The sequence below is a fragment of the Artemia sp. Qi Xiang Cuo genome, chromosome 2 (assembly GCF_049724085.1).
Source record: "Artemia sp. Qi Xiang Cuo chromosome 2, ASM4972408v1, whole genome shotgun sequence".
NCBI lineage: Eukaryota > Metazoa > Arthropoda > Branchiopoda > Anostraca > Artemiidae > Artemia > Artemia sp. Qi Xiang Cuo.
Window position 1 is genome coordinate 72,205,449 of NC_142795.1, and position 19,668 is coordinate 72,225,116.

The window sequence follows — 19,668 nt, forward strand, 5'->3', positions numbered from 1 at the left end:
TGCCTTTCGCCTTAGTTGCTTGGATTGGTTCCTTATCAGTGTTTTTTGCCTTAGTTACTAGGCTGTTCATTATCACTCGTCGTACATTTACATTTTTCAGGTCGTTCGCTTGATCTTGTCCCTTTTGATGGTCCAGTTTGTTCATTTTGAGCTTGCCGTTTTGTCCTCTTTTGTTTTTTTGTACTGATTTTGCGCTAACGTTAATTTACGTTTCTGTCCCTCTGATATAATGAAACTGCCGAAAATGCATTTTGAAATTTTCATCAGCGAATATTCACACATAAATTTACATATTTCTAAATTCTTGTTCTGCAAATGTTTCTAAACCGGTTTTAAATTCATTTTCCTTGTCTCTTCACTTTCAGTTAAAATTGTCTCTTTATGTATCTGTAAAAGCTTATACAGCTTATATATATATATATATATATATATATATATATATATATATATATATATATATATATATATATATATATATATATATATATATATATATATATATATATATATATATATATATATATATATATATATATATATATATATATATTTATAGCCTGGAAAATGATCTCTCTCCAGAATCAACGCTTACTGGAATTGTTAAGAACATTTCACAATTTCGAAAGCTAATTTTTCATTTTGATGCCGGCGTGGGGCCCCTTCAAACTTGGGGCCCGATTGGGCCCCATCGTTCCAATTGCCATTTTTCCGACCCTGTTCAAGACCAACCCTTATCTATAGAAAATCAAACTCTAAAAAACCAAGTTTTAATTCAAAGAAATAAAACAACCGTATTATGCTGATTCTAAACATGTAAAATGCATTGATTTTAAAAATTCTCATCAAAAGATGTTAACTCATAACAATTTGGACGATTTTAGAAATAGGAATTAGAATCCACCCAAAAAGGGTTAGGGTTTTATGGAAAATACGCAAAGAAAATCCAACGTGTATGAGAGCCCTAAAGCCACTATGGACAAGACATGAAGTCGTATACTTTTCCAGAGGAGGAGGGTCACATATGTGACCACCCATAGTTCGTAATGATAAACTAGTAAAAGAGGGTCATTCGATAGAGCACTTAAGGATGTAATACATTTTATAAGGCGCTTAGTGCCCTTATATGAGGGGGGAGGGCTGTCTTCTGCTCAGTACCTCACTTTTTATACTAAAGTTGGACTTTCGTTTCGATTCTTGAAGAATGACTACTGAAACACAATGACCGTTGAACTAGAATAAGAAGAGTTTTTAAAGCACTAAAATACTTTGGTGTAACGAGTGAGCGATTGAGGAGGGAAAACCCCCTCATAGCCTGTACGGGGTAATTTCTATTTGTTTTAAGTTTTAATGATGCTCCTTACTTTCAGTTAAAAAACTGATTCTTTTTCTGTAATTTAATGCAGATGAAGGATTATGGATTGCCAAAGAGTATTCTTTTTAGTCATTAAATAAAAGAAACAAGGGTTTTTCAACTTAAAGTAAGGAGCAACATTAAAACTTAAAACGAGCACAAATCATTCCGTTACATAAAAGGAGCTGCATCCTCCTCAGATACCTCACTCTTTACGCTAAAATTTGACTCTTTGTCACAACTCTACTTTTTAAAGTAGTAAAAAACTGGGTAAACTGGAAAGCTCACCTCCCGGAAAATTTCCTTCCAACATAAAATTTTACCCGTAGAGAAACCCCTCTCCCACAGAAACTCCCTCCCGCAAAAAAATATCTGTATACTTCCCAATAACCAATAGTATCTATAAACAATGGGCAAAGTCAATAGCTTAAAGCCATTCCCCTGGGTGTTCTGGGAGTCAAGTCGTCCTCAACAACATAGTTATTAGATCTTTCGATTACTCTCAACAAAATAGGTTTCTCAAAATTTTGTTCGGACGAATTTGGGGAAAAAAGGGGCGTAGGAGGGGGCTTGCTTCTCTTTAATATTTTTGGTCACTTAAAAAGGTCGCCAAAATTTTTATTCGTGATCAAATAAATCCGTTCCCGTTCTTCTAGGATCACTGGTTCGATACAATCATCCCTGGGAAAAAAAAACAAAAAACAAACACGTAACCGTGATCTTTCTTCTGCCCAAAAATGCAAAATTCCATATTTTTGTATATAGGAGCTTGAAACCTCTAGAGTATGGTTCTCCGATATACTAAATCTTATTGTGTGATTTTCATTAGGATCATTTGATGTTTGGATACTGTTTCCCCCCTTTTCAAAATTTGGCAAATTTTCTGAGGCTCGTAACTTTTGATTGGTAACATTAAACTTGACGAGTTATGAGTATCTTGTATAAGCATCAAAATTCAATTCTTTTGATGTCTACATTGTTATCAAGCCTCTATTTCTTGGAGTTTCGGGTACTATTGAGCCGCACGGCTCCTTACTTACAGTTCGTTACCACGTACTGCTTATACATCTGGGGCTAAACTAAAAATAGCTCGTCCCCAGATGAATTGGGTAAGGGTCATAAGAAAGTATTTAGGGGAAAATGAATGGGAGGGGTTAGAGAGCAAAACTTTGAACAGGTAGAGGTGGAGGAGGAGCGTATGCTGATGTGTTGATCTCAGGTGCCTTGGTGCCGCAAGAACTGCTTTGAGCAGGTGTATTGTATTATTTTATTTTAAATTATGCATAATATTCACATCTATTAATTACGACCTGGCCTACCATTGATCTATCATAAATATTGTGTTGGTTTTCAGCCGTTTCTCTTTGTAGTACGGGCGCCACGTGAAGCTATCTTGCTTATTTCCAAAAGTACATGTGTCAGGTACAAATTTTCTGAGTGCATAGGTTTATAGAATCAATATCAGTGATTCTGTTTGCTCGAGTCCAGCTTTCCAGAGGGGCGGCATCATAGAAAAAACTTGCTTAGAATAATAGGGTTTTGTCAAAGTTTTCGAATGATAAGAATCGAAACATGGCCAATAACTTTGGGGCTAGGCAGCAATCCTGCTGCAAGAAAAGTCTTGTATTTACAAAAAAAAGAAAAAATCTTAATTCAGACTTTTGGATATATTCCAAAGTAAAGCTTTGTTAAATACTTCTGACATGAAATTAATGTTAGGCCTATATTTTGATTCCAAATTTAATTCTAATCCTAAAGATAAGTTTATCTCTTAGTTAGCTATTTCAATTGTAAATGAATGGGAAAATTTTTAGGCTGGAATTTGAAAGACCTAGTTTCAGTTTAGCTTTCAGCTCATTTGGGGTTTGGGGTCTAGGCTACTCAGGAACGCGGTATTTTTTCCACCTTTGAAAAGACAGAGGAGTATAACCTAGGCTAGTTTAATATGATGGTAGGCTAATTAAACTGAATTGCTGCCAATTCAACCAAGACTACGATATTCATTCCTATTGAACACAATTCTGCTATATTTTTGAAGATAGAAAAATACCATGTTTCTCATTGGTTCAGGCGACTACACTCACAACTCCAGGGCCAGTCCCTGAATCTCTTCTTTGGTGAAGCTGCAGATTAGCTACCCCTGATAATAATATCTTATTTTTACTAAAGCCTAATTTAGATAATCTAGACTTAAAAAAAATAAATAATATTTTTTACTAAGGCTTGATTTATAGAACCTAGAATATGTACAGAATCCTGTCAATGACATTTTTTTTTATTTCTGGGAGGAATTTCTGCAAGTAATGGTTGTAATATTTGGATACAGTATTGAATTCTGAATCAAATAGTATTTTATCTCTTAGTTATCTTGTTTTGTTAGTATATTCTGAATTAACCAATAAATTGGTAAAGTTTTTCAAAAGGTGTCTTGGGGTATGGCAGTCCTGTGCTGGTCCTGCATGGAAGTCATCCAGCTACTGATTCGAGAGGGAAAAGAATTTCATGAATTAGGTTTTTTATAATAAGACACTGACAGTTTAAAAACATAGCAAGCATTTGCAAAGCTAACTTTACAATCTGACAAACTAGAGCCATTTTTAGTATTGTTTTTATTGCTTACAGATTACTATGTATGGTATATTATTGACAGGCAACTGATTACAGGCAGTACAACTTCATTTTTTTATAACTCTAAAGGACCAGTGGCAGTAATTTTGCCTTGTGTGCAACTTCTTGTGTGCAACTGACTGGCTAAAAGGCCCCGAGGATAATGAAACCTCCAATTTTACTATATTTTGTAATTAAAATGTCTACCTTTGTTCTAGCCTGTTTGCCGGGATTGCTTTCCAGTGCAGAGGAAAGGTAGCTTTAACAATGCCATATATCAATACAAGTTGCTGTACTGTAAACTTTCCTAGAGAAGCATATCACATCCATTGAGATGCCATATAAGCAAAATGATGATTGTCACATTTTCACTTTTCAAAGCTTCCATCTATCATTTGCTAAAATTTTCCATTAGAATTTAGTAAGGTTTTGCTAAAATTCTTTTAAAGTTTAAATGATTAGCAAAAACTGGGTACTTTTGGTCAATTTTGACACCTTTTAGTTTAGTTATAGGTTATGGCAGTCCTGTTCTGTTCCTGCATTGGAGTCATTTAGTTACTGATTTAAGAGGGAAAGGAGTTTCAGGAATTTGGTGACTTAGCTTCTTTTGAAATAAAACATTGAAAATTGAAAAAAAAACAAAAAAACACAGCCAATTATTAGCAAAGTCAATATGAAAAGTTGACAAACCAGAGCAATTTTTGGTAATGTTTTTATTGTTTTACAGAGTGCTGTGTATGGTATATTATTGACGGGCATCTGATTACAGGCAGTACAACTTAATTTTTATAACTCTAAAGGGTCAGTGGCAGTATTTCTGCTTTTTCTGCAACTAAATGCTGAGTGGCTAAAAGGCCCCGAGGATGATCAAAACTTCAACTTTACTATCTATTGAAAGTAAAGCTTCTAGCTTTGTTCTAGCCTGTTTGCTGGGATTGCTTCTCAATTCAGAGGAATAGTAGCTTTAATACGCTTATTATTCTAATCCACCATTTGAAAGAGTTGGCCTCTCTTAGCATAGTTGAAGAGCCAGAATCGTGTCTGTATATGGGAGAAAAGCTGATACCAGTACATCTTATCATGAAAAACATGGGGTCAGTATTAGTAAATTCTATAGGATTGATCTACTGCATTAGTGGTTGGGATACAGTGAGATTTTTCTATTTGAAAGGGAATCAAACTTTAGTTGGTGCTGCAGAAAAATCTTTAATGACAGAGCTCATGGTAAATATATATTCCATTGTTCAATGCAACATCTCAAATCTGCCAAAATATGAGGAAGACATTACTAAACTATGTCAAAAAGTGGTGCTTGGGTGTATGGTAGAAAAACCAGTGAATCCCTGACATTGAACCATCTGTAACTGCATTTATTCTAAAGAAAAGAAAGATGTGAAGTGTTTGCCTCCTATGGAAAACTCCTTTAAATATCACATAAAACGTGCCCTTCTACAGTGGCCTGTCATTGTATAAGGCAATATTCTTAAGCTATTTGTGCATAATTCACTGGATTTTGGCTGAGCTTTTACCGAGTCTGAAGAAGTGCTGGTTCCTGTAATCACCACTTTGCTACAATAGGAGGCAAACTTAGGATTTTAGGCTACTTTATGGTGGAAAATTTTTATAAAAGTCACTGAAAAGTGTATTTTCTTATATTTGCCTCTTAGTAACCTATTTTAGCCAGCAAATAATCAAATTAAAAAGTAGCATTATGTAACATTATTAGTAAATTAATAAATAATCACATTAAAATATAAAAAGTAATCAATTAAAAAGTAATATTATATGCCATGAAGAAGCTTAGTTTTCTAGTTTAGCCTCAGTCATTACCCTGACAGGGTACAAAGGTCAAAGGTACAAAGATAAACTTCACAAATATTGACCAAAGCAACACCTATCGTTATGCTTTGTTGGGTGGCATTTTTTTGTCTGCTAAAGTCAGTGATTAGATGAGCATATTTGCATCCAGTTATTTCTATTCTGGCATGCTTTGGCACTCTGATTACCATATTGGCTTAGACAAAATTAATGAAACATTACCTGTGTTAATTTTTCATCAGTTAAAGCATAAAGTTAAGAATTTACTCCTGTTACATCACCAAAAATTAAACATTTGAAATTTGAGGGTCCTACCAGTGCTGGCGGTCACGGGTCCTGACAGATTCGTGATCAGCAGGATCAAAATGACCAGAATCCTTTCTCCAACAATTTGTACCTTTTACAACACGGGGGGGTCGAGATTTTTGCGCTTGGCGCCTGGACTATTGATAGTAACTCGTCAAGTGACTGAATTGACTTACTGTAGTGAAGGTTTGCTGCAATGTCAATCAAAAAAGAAGTTATTTCCTTTTTTGAGTTTACTTATAATGTCAAAAATGGTCTAGCTATTTGTATGATAAATCTTTTCCGTTTTTCTTCTTTTCTCGTATCCCAACAATCAATCATTCTCTAATAGTGTATCGTAATAAAGAGCGGAATATATGGATCAGCTGGAAAGTCGTAACTAACGAGACTGTCAAATAAGTCTAAGCATTAGTTTAAGGAAAATCTCTAATCAAAAATGCTCTTTCCTTCTCCAAAATTGTGCACACCTTTGTATCTAACCAGTTAAAACTTGTCTCTTTGAATATATATATTTTTTAGGACCATTTAGTAATCAATCAATCAATCAATCAGTTTTATTCAATTAATAAACTCAACAAAATACACTTCAGTATAAACTCCCCGTAAGGCTCTATGGCCAGGAAAAAAACAGGGGAGAAACCAAAATGAGACAAATACTCCAAAAACAAAAACATTTTCAACATCATGCATTCACACCTTTAAGAGACTCAACACAAGAGAAATCATAAGATAAAAAAATCATAAGATACAATGATCAACAACAAAAAAAACAAAAACTTGATTACTAGCTAGAAAATCCCTAACATAATTTTTGAACATACCAAACGAGCGGCAGCTTCGTGCAGACACAGGGAGCGTGTTCCAAATCATGTTGCAAGTTCTCACAGGATTGAAGTTAGATTTCACTAATTGAACTGGAAGAATCAGTAATTTACTGGAAGTGCAGAGATGATAACTCAATTGGTCAGAAATAGAAGATATATTACTATAAATAGGAGCAGGACGATGGCCATGCAACTGTAAAAATATGAAAGAAGAACAAGAAGGAAAATAGAGAGATTTCAAATCACCCAAGGGTTTAAGTGAAGATCGGTTAGGTTCCTTAGTAAGAGTCCTTGCTTTATCATTAAGTTTTGAAAGTGGAATCAGAGACGATGGAAAAGTTGACATCCAAATAACAGAACAATATGAAACATAAGACTGAACTAGACTTTAGAACAAGATGCCTAGGAATCGAACGTAACGATCCCTAGGTCTACTTAGAGAACCTCTTGACACGTGTATTTCATTTAAGTCAGGGCAAGCCTTTGAAAATCTGGAGAAAATGAGAAAAAATGACTTCCCGACATTTAAGGCAAGATAATTTACATCAAACCATTGGATAACTCTTTCAAAAAGGGCATTTATCTTTGAGCGAAGGTCAGACTCAGTTCTACCAGCTGTGCCAAGAGTACTGTCATCAGCAAAAGCAATAAATGCATCCGGTAAGGACGAACTCCTGTCACAATTAGTGACGGATGCTGGTTGACAAAGACGACAGCAAAGGGTAGGTTTTAAATTTTGAACCCCATTAATAAGGTTATTGACGTAGATTAAAAAGAGTATCGGCCCAATAACAGATCCTTGTGGAACGCCAAACTCTATTCCCGAAGGATTTGAAAATTGGGGATCAACCGAGATGACTCGACCAGATAAATATGATAGAAGCCAAGAATAAGCATTCCCTCTTATACCAATATCGGACAGTTTCCAAAGAAGAATCTTGTGTGTTAATGAGTCGAATGCTTTTCTTATATCGAGAAAAAGAGCAGCAGGTATCAGACCAGAGTCAAGAACTGAATGTAAATAACTCAAAAGGGTTGCGCATGCATGGTCAGTTGAGTGCTTCGCCCTAAAACCAAACTGAAAATCATGAAAAAAGTGTTTAGAATTAAGAAAATTAAGAAGTCGAGAAAGCATAAGTTTTTCAAATATTTTACTAAACACTAATAAAAGGGATATGGGACGATAATTTGCAGGATCATTCCTTGATCCACCTTTAAAAAGAATAATAACGCGAGCATGCTTTAAAGCACTTGGAAAAACACCATTTTCAAAGGAAAGATTGATAGGTCTCGTGAGGGCAGAAATGATGACAGGAAGAATGAACTTTACAACCTTAGTCGGAATACGGTCTGGGCCACAAGATGAAGAACCCCTCAAACCATCTGACAATTCTGGCTATTTCAGCTTCAGAGGCAGGTTCCAATCATTGATTTAGGACAAGGTGGTCCAAGGTAAAACCTAAAGTCAGGTACACAAGAAGGACTTACAGAAGAGGCGGAAGTTTAGAGGCTGTAGACTGTAGTGAGGCTGTAATTTAGCCTGATGGATGTCTTTCATAAAAAGGGAAAAAAAAGGTACGTACGCCCTCTTGTGAGGATCGGAAACATACTGACTCTGACTGTATAGATTATAATAAGAAAAATTCACCTCAGATACCTGTTGTATAATACCATTTATTTGTCTTCGGAAATAACAGACTTAACCAAAAATAAAGGTAGAATCTGAGAATTTCCTAGAAGTACATCCCAAACTCCAAGACACCTACGCAGTGCTCCAGAAATTTTGGTTTAGAGATGAATATCAGGGAATATCAGAGAAAAATACAAAAGAAAATCCTGGCAAATCAACAAATGCAATTTTACCCAAGCCATATCTTTATTCATCCTGGTAATAATTAGGAATGCTTGACTAACTCTGACAATCTTTCTTACAGTGCTATGATCTTCTTGGAACAAGCACTTTCGAAGCCGGAACATGCTAAAAATCAAATCAATGAACCGAAACTTTCTAATCTGCTTTTGAATTGTAATCCAATGGGTGAGAAAGTCCAATTGTACATGAAGTAAATTCGCAAATGAGTGGAAAGGACCATAAAAAAGCATTTTTTCTTGTCACTGCCGATTATAAAGCAAATTTTAATGTTGAGTGAGGATTAGGCCCATGGTTCATTTCCCCAACAAATCATATAAAATAAGTGAATGGGGACCATATTTATTTAGGATATTGCAGTATTTCTAATTATAATTTATTTTTGTCATCAAACAGTTCGTGGTAACGAACTGTAAGTAAGGAGCGACCTGGCTCAATGGTAACCGAAAGTCTAAAAAACGGAATTTTTGATACCAATAGATACATCAAAAGAATCACATTTTAATTGTGATTTCGAATATATAATTTTCATCAATTTCAATCTTACCCATCAAAAGTTACGTGCCTGAGAAAATTTGGTTTATTTTCGAAAAAAGGGGAAAAGACCCCCTAAAAGTTATAGAACCTTAATGAAAATCCCGCCATCATATTCAACATATCAGGGAACCCTACTGGAAGTTGTCAAGTTCCGTTCTGCAAAAATGTGGACTTTTTCATTTTTTACCTGAAGAAAGATCACAAATGCGTGTTTATTTGTTTTTTTTTTCTTTTTCTCAGGGATAATTGTATTGACCAAGTGATCATAAGATATTAAGAAAGGGCTCATTCAAACGGATATTAAAAGTGGCCTTTTTAAATGACCAAAACAAATGGAGGGCAACTTGGCCCCCTCCCACGCTTATTTTTTTCCCGGAGTCACCCGATCGAAATTTTGAGATAGCCATTTTGTTCAACATAGTTGAAAATTTAATTGATATGGCTTTGAGGATGACTTAATCCCCCACTGATCCCGGGAGAAGGGCTGCAAGTTATAAACTTTGCTCATTGTTTACATATAGTATTGGTTGTTGGGAAGTATACAGGCGTTTTCAGGAGGAATTTTTCCTAGTGGGGGGTCGGGGTTAGAGTAGGGGTTACGTGAGAGGACCTTTCCATAGAGGATATTTTCTTGGGGGAAGGGACATTTCTATGAAGGGGCGCCAGTTTTCCCAGCATTATTTAAAAAACGATCAGAAATTAAATAAAAAACAACGTTTTTTTCAACTGAAAGTAAGAAGCAACATTACAACTTAAAACGAACAGAAATTATTACGTATATGAGGGGGTTCGCCCTCTCGTCAATACCTCGCTGTTTATGCTACAGTTTTTTTTAGTACTTTCAAAAGAGCCATGTATTCTAATTAACCGGCCTTTGTGATTCAGGGGTTTGTGATTCGAACAAAATTCGAACTTTAGCATAAAGAGCAAGGTATTGACTAGGGAGTGAACTCTCTAATATACGTAATAAAAACATACGAATATAGAAATTCGTTACGTAAGTTAATTCGTAAGTTACGTCAGAACAAAATTTCGAGAAAGCCAATTAGCCAAAAAAAGGAAAATTAATATGCGAATTTCGTTTTAGTTATTCATGTACGGTGAGCCAAAATCAAAGCTGCATTAATTCAAAAACGTTCAGAATTTAACTAAAAAAAGCAGTTTTTTTTAACTGAAAGTAAGGAGCGACATTAAAACTTAAAACGAACAGAAATTATTCCGTATATGAAAGGGACTTTCCCCTCCTCAACACCTCGCTCTTTGCGCTAAAGTTTTTATTGTTTTAAAAAATAAAGTTGTGAGACAGATTCTAACTTTAGCGTAAAGAGCGAGGCGTTGAGGAGGGGACAGCCTCTTTCGTATACGGAATAATTTCTGTTCGTTTTAAGTTTTAATGTCGCTCCTTACTTTCAGTTAAAAAAACTTGTTTTTTTTTAGTTAATTCCAGGAAGAGATGATAATTTGCCCATTTTAAATAAAAGTGGGCATCAAAGATTTAGATATTAATAAGGGAAATGCTGAAACAAAGCTTCTAGTACTACCCAAGGTAGAAAAGCAGCTTACAGGGACACTATGGTTTATGAGCACTGAGAACTAAAATAAATGCTAATAAAAAGTGGTAAAAGGTAAAGAATACCGTGGGATTCTGAAGCAAAATAATCCAAACGCCATTGACAAAAATATGTTAAAGGCACTACCAGATTTCATCTCGGAAGAGGTATAACTTCAAATATGGGTTGGGATAATGTAAGCCAGCTCAAGAGTGGATTAAAGCGTTACCTTCTGGGTGATATTTGAGAATGATTAGAATGTTGAATGTTATTTCTCTCTTCTTTTTTTTTATGTAGTAGTTGTAGAGATGTATAAGAATGGATTTGCAGCCATCTTAAACAAACCTTCGGTTTTTTTTTAGATGACTACTGAAAATGTGTTTGTATTTTTTATGTTAATAAATTAATTTGATCTGATTTTGGTCTGGATGCCTCGCGACTGCACAATTGTATACTTTTTTTCACATCGTTGCAATTATATTTAAATAGGATCAGGCATGTATTCATGAATTTAATTTGGAAGGGGAACAAAATTTCTAAGAAGAGGAATTACACAGAAATCCTAAGGAATTACGTGGAAAATCAAAAAATGTTTGGAAGATTGGACCGAAGCCCCCTTCCATTCCCATTCGATTATGGTTATGGTATGGAAGGAAACATTCTCTAGTTTTATGATTAATAATATTGTTGCTCTCTTTCTTCACATTTTTTTTTTTGCTTTTTGCAATGCAAGGAATTGTATCCATAAACGGTATCAAATCCCAAAGGCATTATTATCACAAGTTCATTTCTAGGGAATTCGATAAGCTTCTTTTTGAAACTCTAAACAAGCCACAGTGGTCCTAGGGGAGATAATGTCCATGGATAAATGAAAAGAAGATAAAATAAAATAATAATAAAATAAAAGTACAAAAGAAGATAAAAGGAAAATAAATATTCAAATGAAAAGAAAGTAAAATAAAACAAAATAAAAAGAAGACAATATATCAAAATAAAATAAAGAGAAGATAAACATTCTAAATAAAAGAAGATAAATATTCTTAAGAAGATAAAGAAGATAAAAATAAAATAGAAAAAGCAGATAAATATTCCAAGCGGGGAGAGGATATAATCTGCTGCTCTGCGACCGCAAGAAGACGCCAAAAATTACGTGGGTGTGATGATGATTTCTGGTGGCCGACGTTTAACCCCACCCAGAAAATATCCCCCGGAAAATTCGCCCCATGGAAAAAACCCTCCCCAGAAAATACCCCCTGCGGATAATACCGCAACCCTGAAAAATATCCCCCTCGAGGAAAGTACCCCACCCGGAAAATACTCCCCCTGGAAAATAAGGCTTTTCAATTTGAGAATATAATTTGAGTTTTTTTTTTTTTTTTTTTTTTTTTATAAAACAGTTCGTGGTGACGAACTGTAAGTAAGAAGCGACCCGGCTGAATAGCAACCAAAACTTTAAAAAACGGAATTTTGATACAAATAGATACATCAAAAGAATCAAATTTTTATGCTGATTTAAAATATATAAGTTTCATCAAGTTTATTCAAAACCCATCAAAGGCTACGCGAGAAAATTTGCCTTATTTTCGAAAATAGAGGGAAACACCCCCTAAATGTCATAGAACTTTAATGAAAATCGCACCATCAGATTCAGCGTATTAGAGAACTCTACTATAGAAGTTTCAAGCTCCTATCTGTAAAAATGCGGAATTTTGTAGTTTTATTTTGAGATAGCCATTTTGTTCAGAATTGTCGAAAAATACAATAACTATGTCTTTGAGGATGACTTAATCCACCACAGTCCCCGGAGGAAGGTCTGCAAGTTATGAACTTTGCCCAATGTTTCCATATAGTATTGGTTATTGGGAAGTATACAGAAGATTTCAGGGGAGATTTTGTCTGGTAGTTCAGGGGGAGGGATCGGGGGTTCCTTGGGAGGATCTTTCCATGGAGGAAGTTTCCATGGGATAGGGAAATTGCTATTAACGGTGTGCCAGATTTCCCAGCATTATTTAAAAAATGATCAGAAATTAAATAATAAGAAAAAAATAATTTTTTCAACTGAAAGTAAGGAGCAACATCAAAATTTAAAACGAACAGAAATTATTACGTATATGATTGGGTTCGCCCCCTAGTCATTACCTCGCTCTTTACGTTAAAGTTTTTTTTGTACTTTCATCAGAGCTATTTATTCTAATTAACTGCCTATGTGATTAAGTGGGTCATTCTTAAAGAATTGGAACAAAATTTGAATTTTATCATAAAGAACGAGGCATTGACCAAGGGGCTAACCTCCTAATATACGTAATAAAAATATACCAATATAGAAGTCTGTTACGTAAGTTAATTCGTAAGGTACGTCAGAACAAAATTTCGAGAAAGCCATTTAATCCCAAAAAAGTAAAATTAATGTGCAAATTTCGTTTTAATTATTGAGGAGGAGGCAACCCTTTATATAAGGAATAAATCTACCAAAATTAATATGCAAATTTTGTTTTAACTATTCATGTACGGTGAGCCAAAATCAAAGCTGCATTAATTCAGAAACGTTCAGAAATTAAATAAAAAAAAAGTTTTTTTTAACTGAAAGTAAGGAGCGACGTTAAAACTTAAAACGAACAGAAATTATTTCGTACCTGAAAGGGGCTGTCCCCTGCTTAACAGCTCGCTCTTTACGCTAAAGTTTGACTCCGTCTCACAACTTTATTTTTTAAAACGATAAAAAACTTTAGCACCAAATTGAGGTGGTGAAACCACCTCAATATAAATATAAAATAAAAATTATATAAATATAAAATATAAGACAAAAATTCACTGATGCGGCTAATTTTTGTCCGTAGACTTGACGAATAAAAGATCTAGAGCCGAAAGATCTAAAGTCAGTTATTTTTATGAGGTGGTTTCACGAAGGTAGCTTCAAATTGTAAATGTCAAGCAATTTTATATTTTATTTTTAGGTGAGTCTATTTCAGTTTTATGTATATTTTTTAGTTTTAGCTGATTTTTTTTCGCTACGCTGAACAAGCCTTGTTAGATACGGGCGAAATATTCGTTTTTGTTTTTTCTTCGTTTTCATTTACTCGCCATAGACCCGTTTGTCGTATTTATATTTTTTGTTTTTTTTTTTTCGTTAAACCTGATCAATGAAGCTGAAGAATCTGGTATTGAAAATATGGTTCTTTGTGAAAAGTGCATATCCTGACGTCGCGAAAGCCAGCCGTGGCTTCAAGAAAAGGAAGAAAGAAGAAAGGATATCTGAAGACACCTGGAGATGTATCAGTAAATGCAAGAAAACCCGAATGCGTATCCTAAATACATTTAACCCTGAACAACGAGCCCAGTTTTAGCTCCGTTACAAAGAAGAGGATGAGGTGGTTAAAAGAAGTGCAAGGAAAGACAAAAGAAACGTCATCGAGGAGAAAGCAGTACTTGCAGAAAAAGCTGCAAGAAAGGAGACTCGGAAATGGCGTATCGACTAGCAAACGAGATAGTCGGAAGGAAAACAAGCCGAGCATCGCTTGTAAAAATGCAAATGGAGATATAATCTCGTATCCACAGAAAGCTGAAAAGAGATGGGCCTTGTATTTTGAGAGAGTCTTAAATAGAACTAGACTTGACGATCCAGAAGTAGTATCTGCTACACCGTTTTACAAATTTACGCAAGTTCTGACCCCCCCCCCAAGCAATGAAGAAGTAACAGCAGCTGTGAAAAAGCTGAAAAAAGGACGAATACCTGGAGTCGATGGGATCACGGCAGAGATTCTGAAGGCGTCCCTTCGAGCCTGCATAACCGTTTGGACTACTCTCCTAGTGGTCATCTGGAAAAGTAAAAAACCCCCAAAATATTGGACCAGAGGCGTACTGGTAATACTCTTCAAGAAAGGCAATGCGCTAGTCTGTGACAATTGGAGGGGCATCAACCTAACATCTGTTCCTAGCAAAATACTAACCGCAGTGATATTAGAATGCCTAAGAGCAGCCCATCTCATCTAATTCTAATAAAACGTTCTTTGTCTTTTAAGAGTCGCTCTTAAAGAATTGAACAAAAAAATAGCACTTTAGTGTAAAGATCATGGTATTTAGGAGGGGCAATCCCCCTCATATACGAACAAAATTTTGTTCGTTTTAAGTTTCAATATTGCTCCTTACTTTCAGTTGGAAAAATTGTTTTTTTTTATATTTAATTTCTGATCGTTTTTCAAGTAATGCCGGAAAATCCGGCACTCCTTCTGTGGAAAATTCCCTACCCCCCAAACAATATCCTCCATGGAGAGTTCCTCCAATGCAAATCAGCATCCCCAGATAATTCCAACCTCGCTAAAAATTCCTTCCGAAAAATTCTCCTTAGCATACTTTCATTTTGAAAGACTTCGATTTCTGATTCTCCCATGAAGAATTTCTCCTGCAGAAAATCCCCCCTCCCTCCAAAAAATCCTCCAAACAATTCCAAACAAGCAAATTTTCCCTGGATAATTACCCGGAAGATCTCTACGTTTAAAACTGAATCGACAAAGAGAAAGTAAGAAAAATAAAAACAAAATTCTTATAGGAATTCCGTCTTATTCCTAAGTGTAAAATTTTTCTGGTAAGTTCAGCCCGGAAAACTTCCCTCCCCATGGAAAACAGATGAAAATAACAGAATGATATTAACCCTAAGAATTCTCACCGTGGAAAATCCTCCCCATGAATCAGAAAATCCCCGCTTCCCTGCGAAAAATGTCCGTATACTTCCCAATGACAAACGCTGCACGTAAACTATGGGCAAATTTTACACCTTAAAGCCCTTCACCAAGGGTTGTGGGGGGTCCTGTTATCCCCAAATCCATAGTTATTGGACTTTTCAACTATGCTGAACAAAATAGCTATCTAAAAATTTTGATTGGTTGACTTTGGAGAAAAAGAAGGCATGGGAGGGGGGATAGTTGCGATACAATATTTTTGGTCACTTGAAAAGGGCACTGAAGCTTTTAATTTTGGTTAGGATGAGCCTTCTCCCGATATTTTAGGATTACTGGTTCGATGCGATCACCCCTGGGGAAAAACAAACAAAAGAAAAAACAAACAAATAGACACGAATTAGTGATTTGTGTAAAATTCCACATTTTTGGAGACGAAAGCTTGAGAACTCTTATTCTCTAATACGCTGAATCTGATGATGCGATTTTCATTAAGACTCTTTGTCTTTTGGGGGTGTTTTCCGCCTTTTTTTCGAAAATCAAGCAAATTTTCTCAGGCTTCTAGCTTTCGATGGGTAATAGTAAACTTAATGAATCTTATATATTTGGAATCAGAATAAAAAGTTAGTTTTTCGGTATATCCATTGAAATCAAATTCTGTTTTTAGAGTATTGGTTACAATTAAACTCATACGCTTCTTACTTTAGTTAGCACGATCTGTTTGATGACAATTAGATTTGACAAGCAATACATTTTGGATTGCTATTAACTATGAGTTATCACTCTTCATAGTAACTCGGTTAATCTGATTCAACGTTCAACAAAATCATTTTCTCCATTTTCTATAGTACAATATTTTAAACTCCCGAAGTGTACATTCAACTCTTCCTGGAAGATCTATTGAAAAAATGATGAAAATTCGAAACAAAATTATTCCTATTGTAATGCTGTTTACGGTGATAATTCCCACAGTGGAAATTTATTCCGTGGTTAACCCCCCCCCCCCCTCACGGAAGAGTCTCCCAGAGAATTCCAACCCCACTGAAGATTTCCCACGGACAATTCCCCCAGAATATCTCCACACATAAAATGGAGTTGTCAACGAGAAGGTAAGACAATTACAACGAATTTTATATATCAATTCTGGCCAATGCCCCCCCTCCCTGTAAAATTTCCGCTGGAAAACTCATCCCCAGAAACTTCCCTCCCAGCGGAAAATTCTCCCTGCAGAAAATACCCCTCCCCACTGACAATACCCCTCCCCCCGAAAAATATTGGTATACCTCCCAATAACCACTACTATGTATAAACGATGGGTTAAGTTTAATGCTGGCAGCCCTTCCCTTGGGAACTGTGGGGGTCAAATAAATCTAAAAAAATTGGTATTAGATCTTTCGACTATGCTGAACAAGACTGCTGTCTCAAAATTTCGATCGAACGAGTTTGGGAAAAAAGGCGTGAGAGGGGTCTAGCTGCCCTCCAATATTCTTCGTCCCTTAATAAAGGCACTAGAACTTCTGATTTTCGATCAATGAGCGTCTCCCGATCTTCTTGGATCACTGGTCCCCTACGACCAGCCCTGGGAAAAACAAACAAAAACAAATAAACACGCAATCGTGATCTTTCTTCATGCAAAAAATGCAAAATTCCCCATTTTTGTATATAGGAGTTTGAAGCCTGTACAGTAGGTTTCTCCGATATGGTGAATCTGATGGTGTGATCGAACACTTGATATTTTTGAGCTGTTATACCCCTTTTTTTAAATTGGGCAAATTTGTTTGGGCTTGTAGCTTTTAATGCGTAATATTAAACTTGATGAATTTTATATATTTTGAAGAAGCATCAAAATTTTATTCTTTTGATGTATCTACTCTTATCGAGACTGTTTCTTAGAATGTCGGTGCTTATCAGCACTTAAGGGGGAGAGTCAAGGAGGGGGAGAGGGGTTCGGAACCAAAACGAGAGGCAATCATTGGACTGGGCTCATTGTGGAGAAGTGACATCAAATTAAAAAAAAAAGCAACAATCCTAAAATGCTTTATTTTTATACTGTAAAAAGTGTCCTTAATCGGTTTGCTTTTATTGTACGAAAACTCCTATATTGTTTTGTGTTTTCAGTAAAGCGCTAGGTTTCTATAATCCTACAAACGTAGGGGCACGTCATCAGTTGGTTTATTTCCACTCGTTTTATCGATAGCCTATATGTTAGATAAGCTGTGAAGTAATAATTTTTGTTCGTTTTAAGTTTCAAATTCACTCTTTATTTCCATCAAGAGAACTTCGTCTTTTTTAAGTTAATTAAAATAAAGTTCGCAACTTTATGTTGGGTTATTAGCAACTCGTTTTTAGTAGAAGAAAGTTTGCATATTTTTTAGAAAAAGAGGAAAGACCCAAAAGGGCACATTTTTCTGATAAAATTAAACAATCAAATTCAAAAGTCTCATGAGCATTGACAGTGGTTGCAACACTCGATTAAAAAAAAAAAAAAAAAAAAAAAAAAAAAAAAAAGAACAACTGAATTGTATATTTTTCCTATAGAAAGATGGTTGCATATACGTGTTCTTTTTTTGATTTTGTCTTTTTTTTTGTTTTTCAACACAAGTGACCGTGCCGAGTGGTGATGGAACTTCGCTAAGAAATTCAGAGTGTTTATTAGAGTACATGCATTGATTTCTTTATCCTTAGGCTGCAAAAGGTAAAGTGACACAGCCAGGCAGTGTATCAACAATACAACAATTTTGGCCTTAATAAGACCAAAATACCATCGGTTCAACATTATGAGCCGGTCAGCCAGTCTAAGATTATCGAAACGCCTTGCATTAACCTTTGTAAATTGTATGGACGTTTTGTCGAGTGGAGAAACATCTCGTCCCAAAACACATTAGCAGTCCAAGTAAAATGAAAATTCTTTATAGACAGTAATTTGAAAGATTTAATTAGCTGGATTACATATTTTGATACTAAATTTTTTAAATCAATTCTTCCTACCAAGTTCCACCGAATTATCCACGAAACTTTCGCTTACGAAATACTCCTCTGAATAACCTCGTCAGCAATCTTTGATAGTCTTGTAATCTCATTCATAAACAAGGAAGAATTACACTATCCCGCTGTCTAACACCATCCCCAAAAAGGGATTCACAGAGTAATTTCATCCATCCCAAAAAAGTCGACACTAATTTGGAATTCTATAGGGAGCCTAAATTAGAAAGACCAAACAGTCCTATGGCTTTAGGAAATATGGGGCGATCCGCGGCTGCAATTGACGTGGAATAAGCTTTAGGAATTATACGTGTTATGAATAGATCAAAAGCTTTGTAAGAAATAGATGGGAAATAATGACAGAAATAATTATATTGTAGATTAGTATTATCCAAGAATTTTGTTTTCGCTAGAAACCTTATTCTCAGTAGTTCAGATATTACCGAAATACGAATTCGTCTTCATGCATTTTTTTTTTTTTTATGAGTGACTCAATTAAACCTAAACTTTTAACACAAAAATGATGAGACTCAAATAAAAAATATTATATATATTTTTTTTGGTTCGCGGAAAATTAAATAAGACATCATGTCCATTTTAGTATTGCAGATGCCGCGATTCTTTCTGTGAAGAAAATTGTGTAGAAAACTGTGTTACGTAAATTTTTCATTTACACTAAAATTACCAGCTCAAAAACCCTTACTGACCCTCCCCATTCAATGCCTTATATTACATGTCAGGGCTCGGCTTTTTTTTTTTTTTTTTTTTTTTTTTTTTTTTTTTTTTAGCTCTGGCACAAATACATTTGACACTAAACAGATACTAAAAAAAAATCTGAAACAGACACGTGCACAGGAATTTTTTTCTGGGAGCTAATAATAATAAAAATAAATTATAATTTGAATAAGAAGTGCCAAGAATTCAGGCTTAGAGTTCTTAGGTGCCTGGACTCCAGGCCCCCCTTTATGCATTTCTGATCTGAAACCAACAAATCAATCAACCGAACGAATTTATATAAACAGGCAAAAAAAAAGGAAAGGCAGGAAACCTCTTTTCCTCAAATCACTTTTTCTTTCAACACGCACGTTGAATGAGCTACGGCCGATATTGCAGTCGGCCCCGAAACGAAACTTACACTAAATTGGAAACC

General features: G+C 35.2%; 1 protein-coding gene and 1 pseudogene across 1 annotated transcript in view; both read right to left on the minus strand.

Annotated features, from left to right (window-relative positions):
- The window catches only part of LOC148955582 (amphoterin-induced protein 3-like), an 89,525-nt gene that overhangs the window by 16,592 nt on the left and 53,265 nt on the right, over positions 1–19,668 (minus strand). The gene's annotated exons all lie outside the window — the stretch shown is intronic.
- Positions 7,295–11,020, minus strand: LOC148955583 (uncharacterized; annotated as a pseudogene).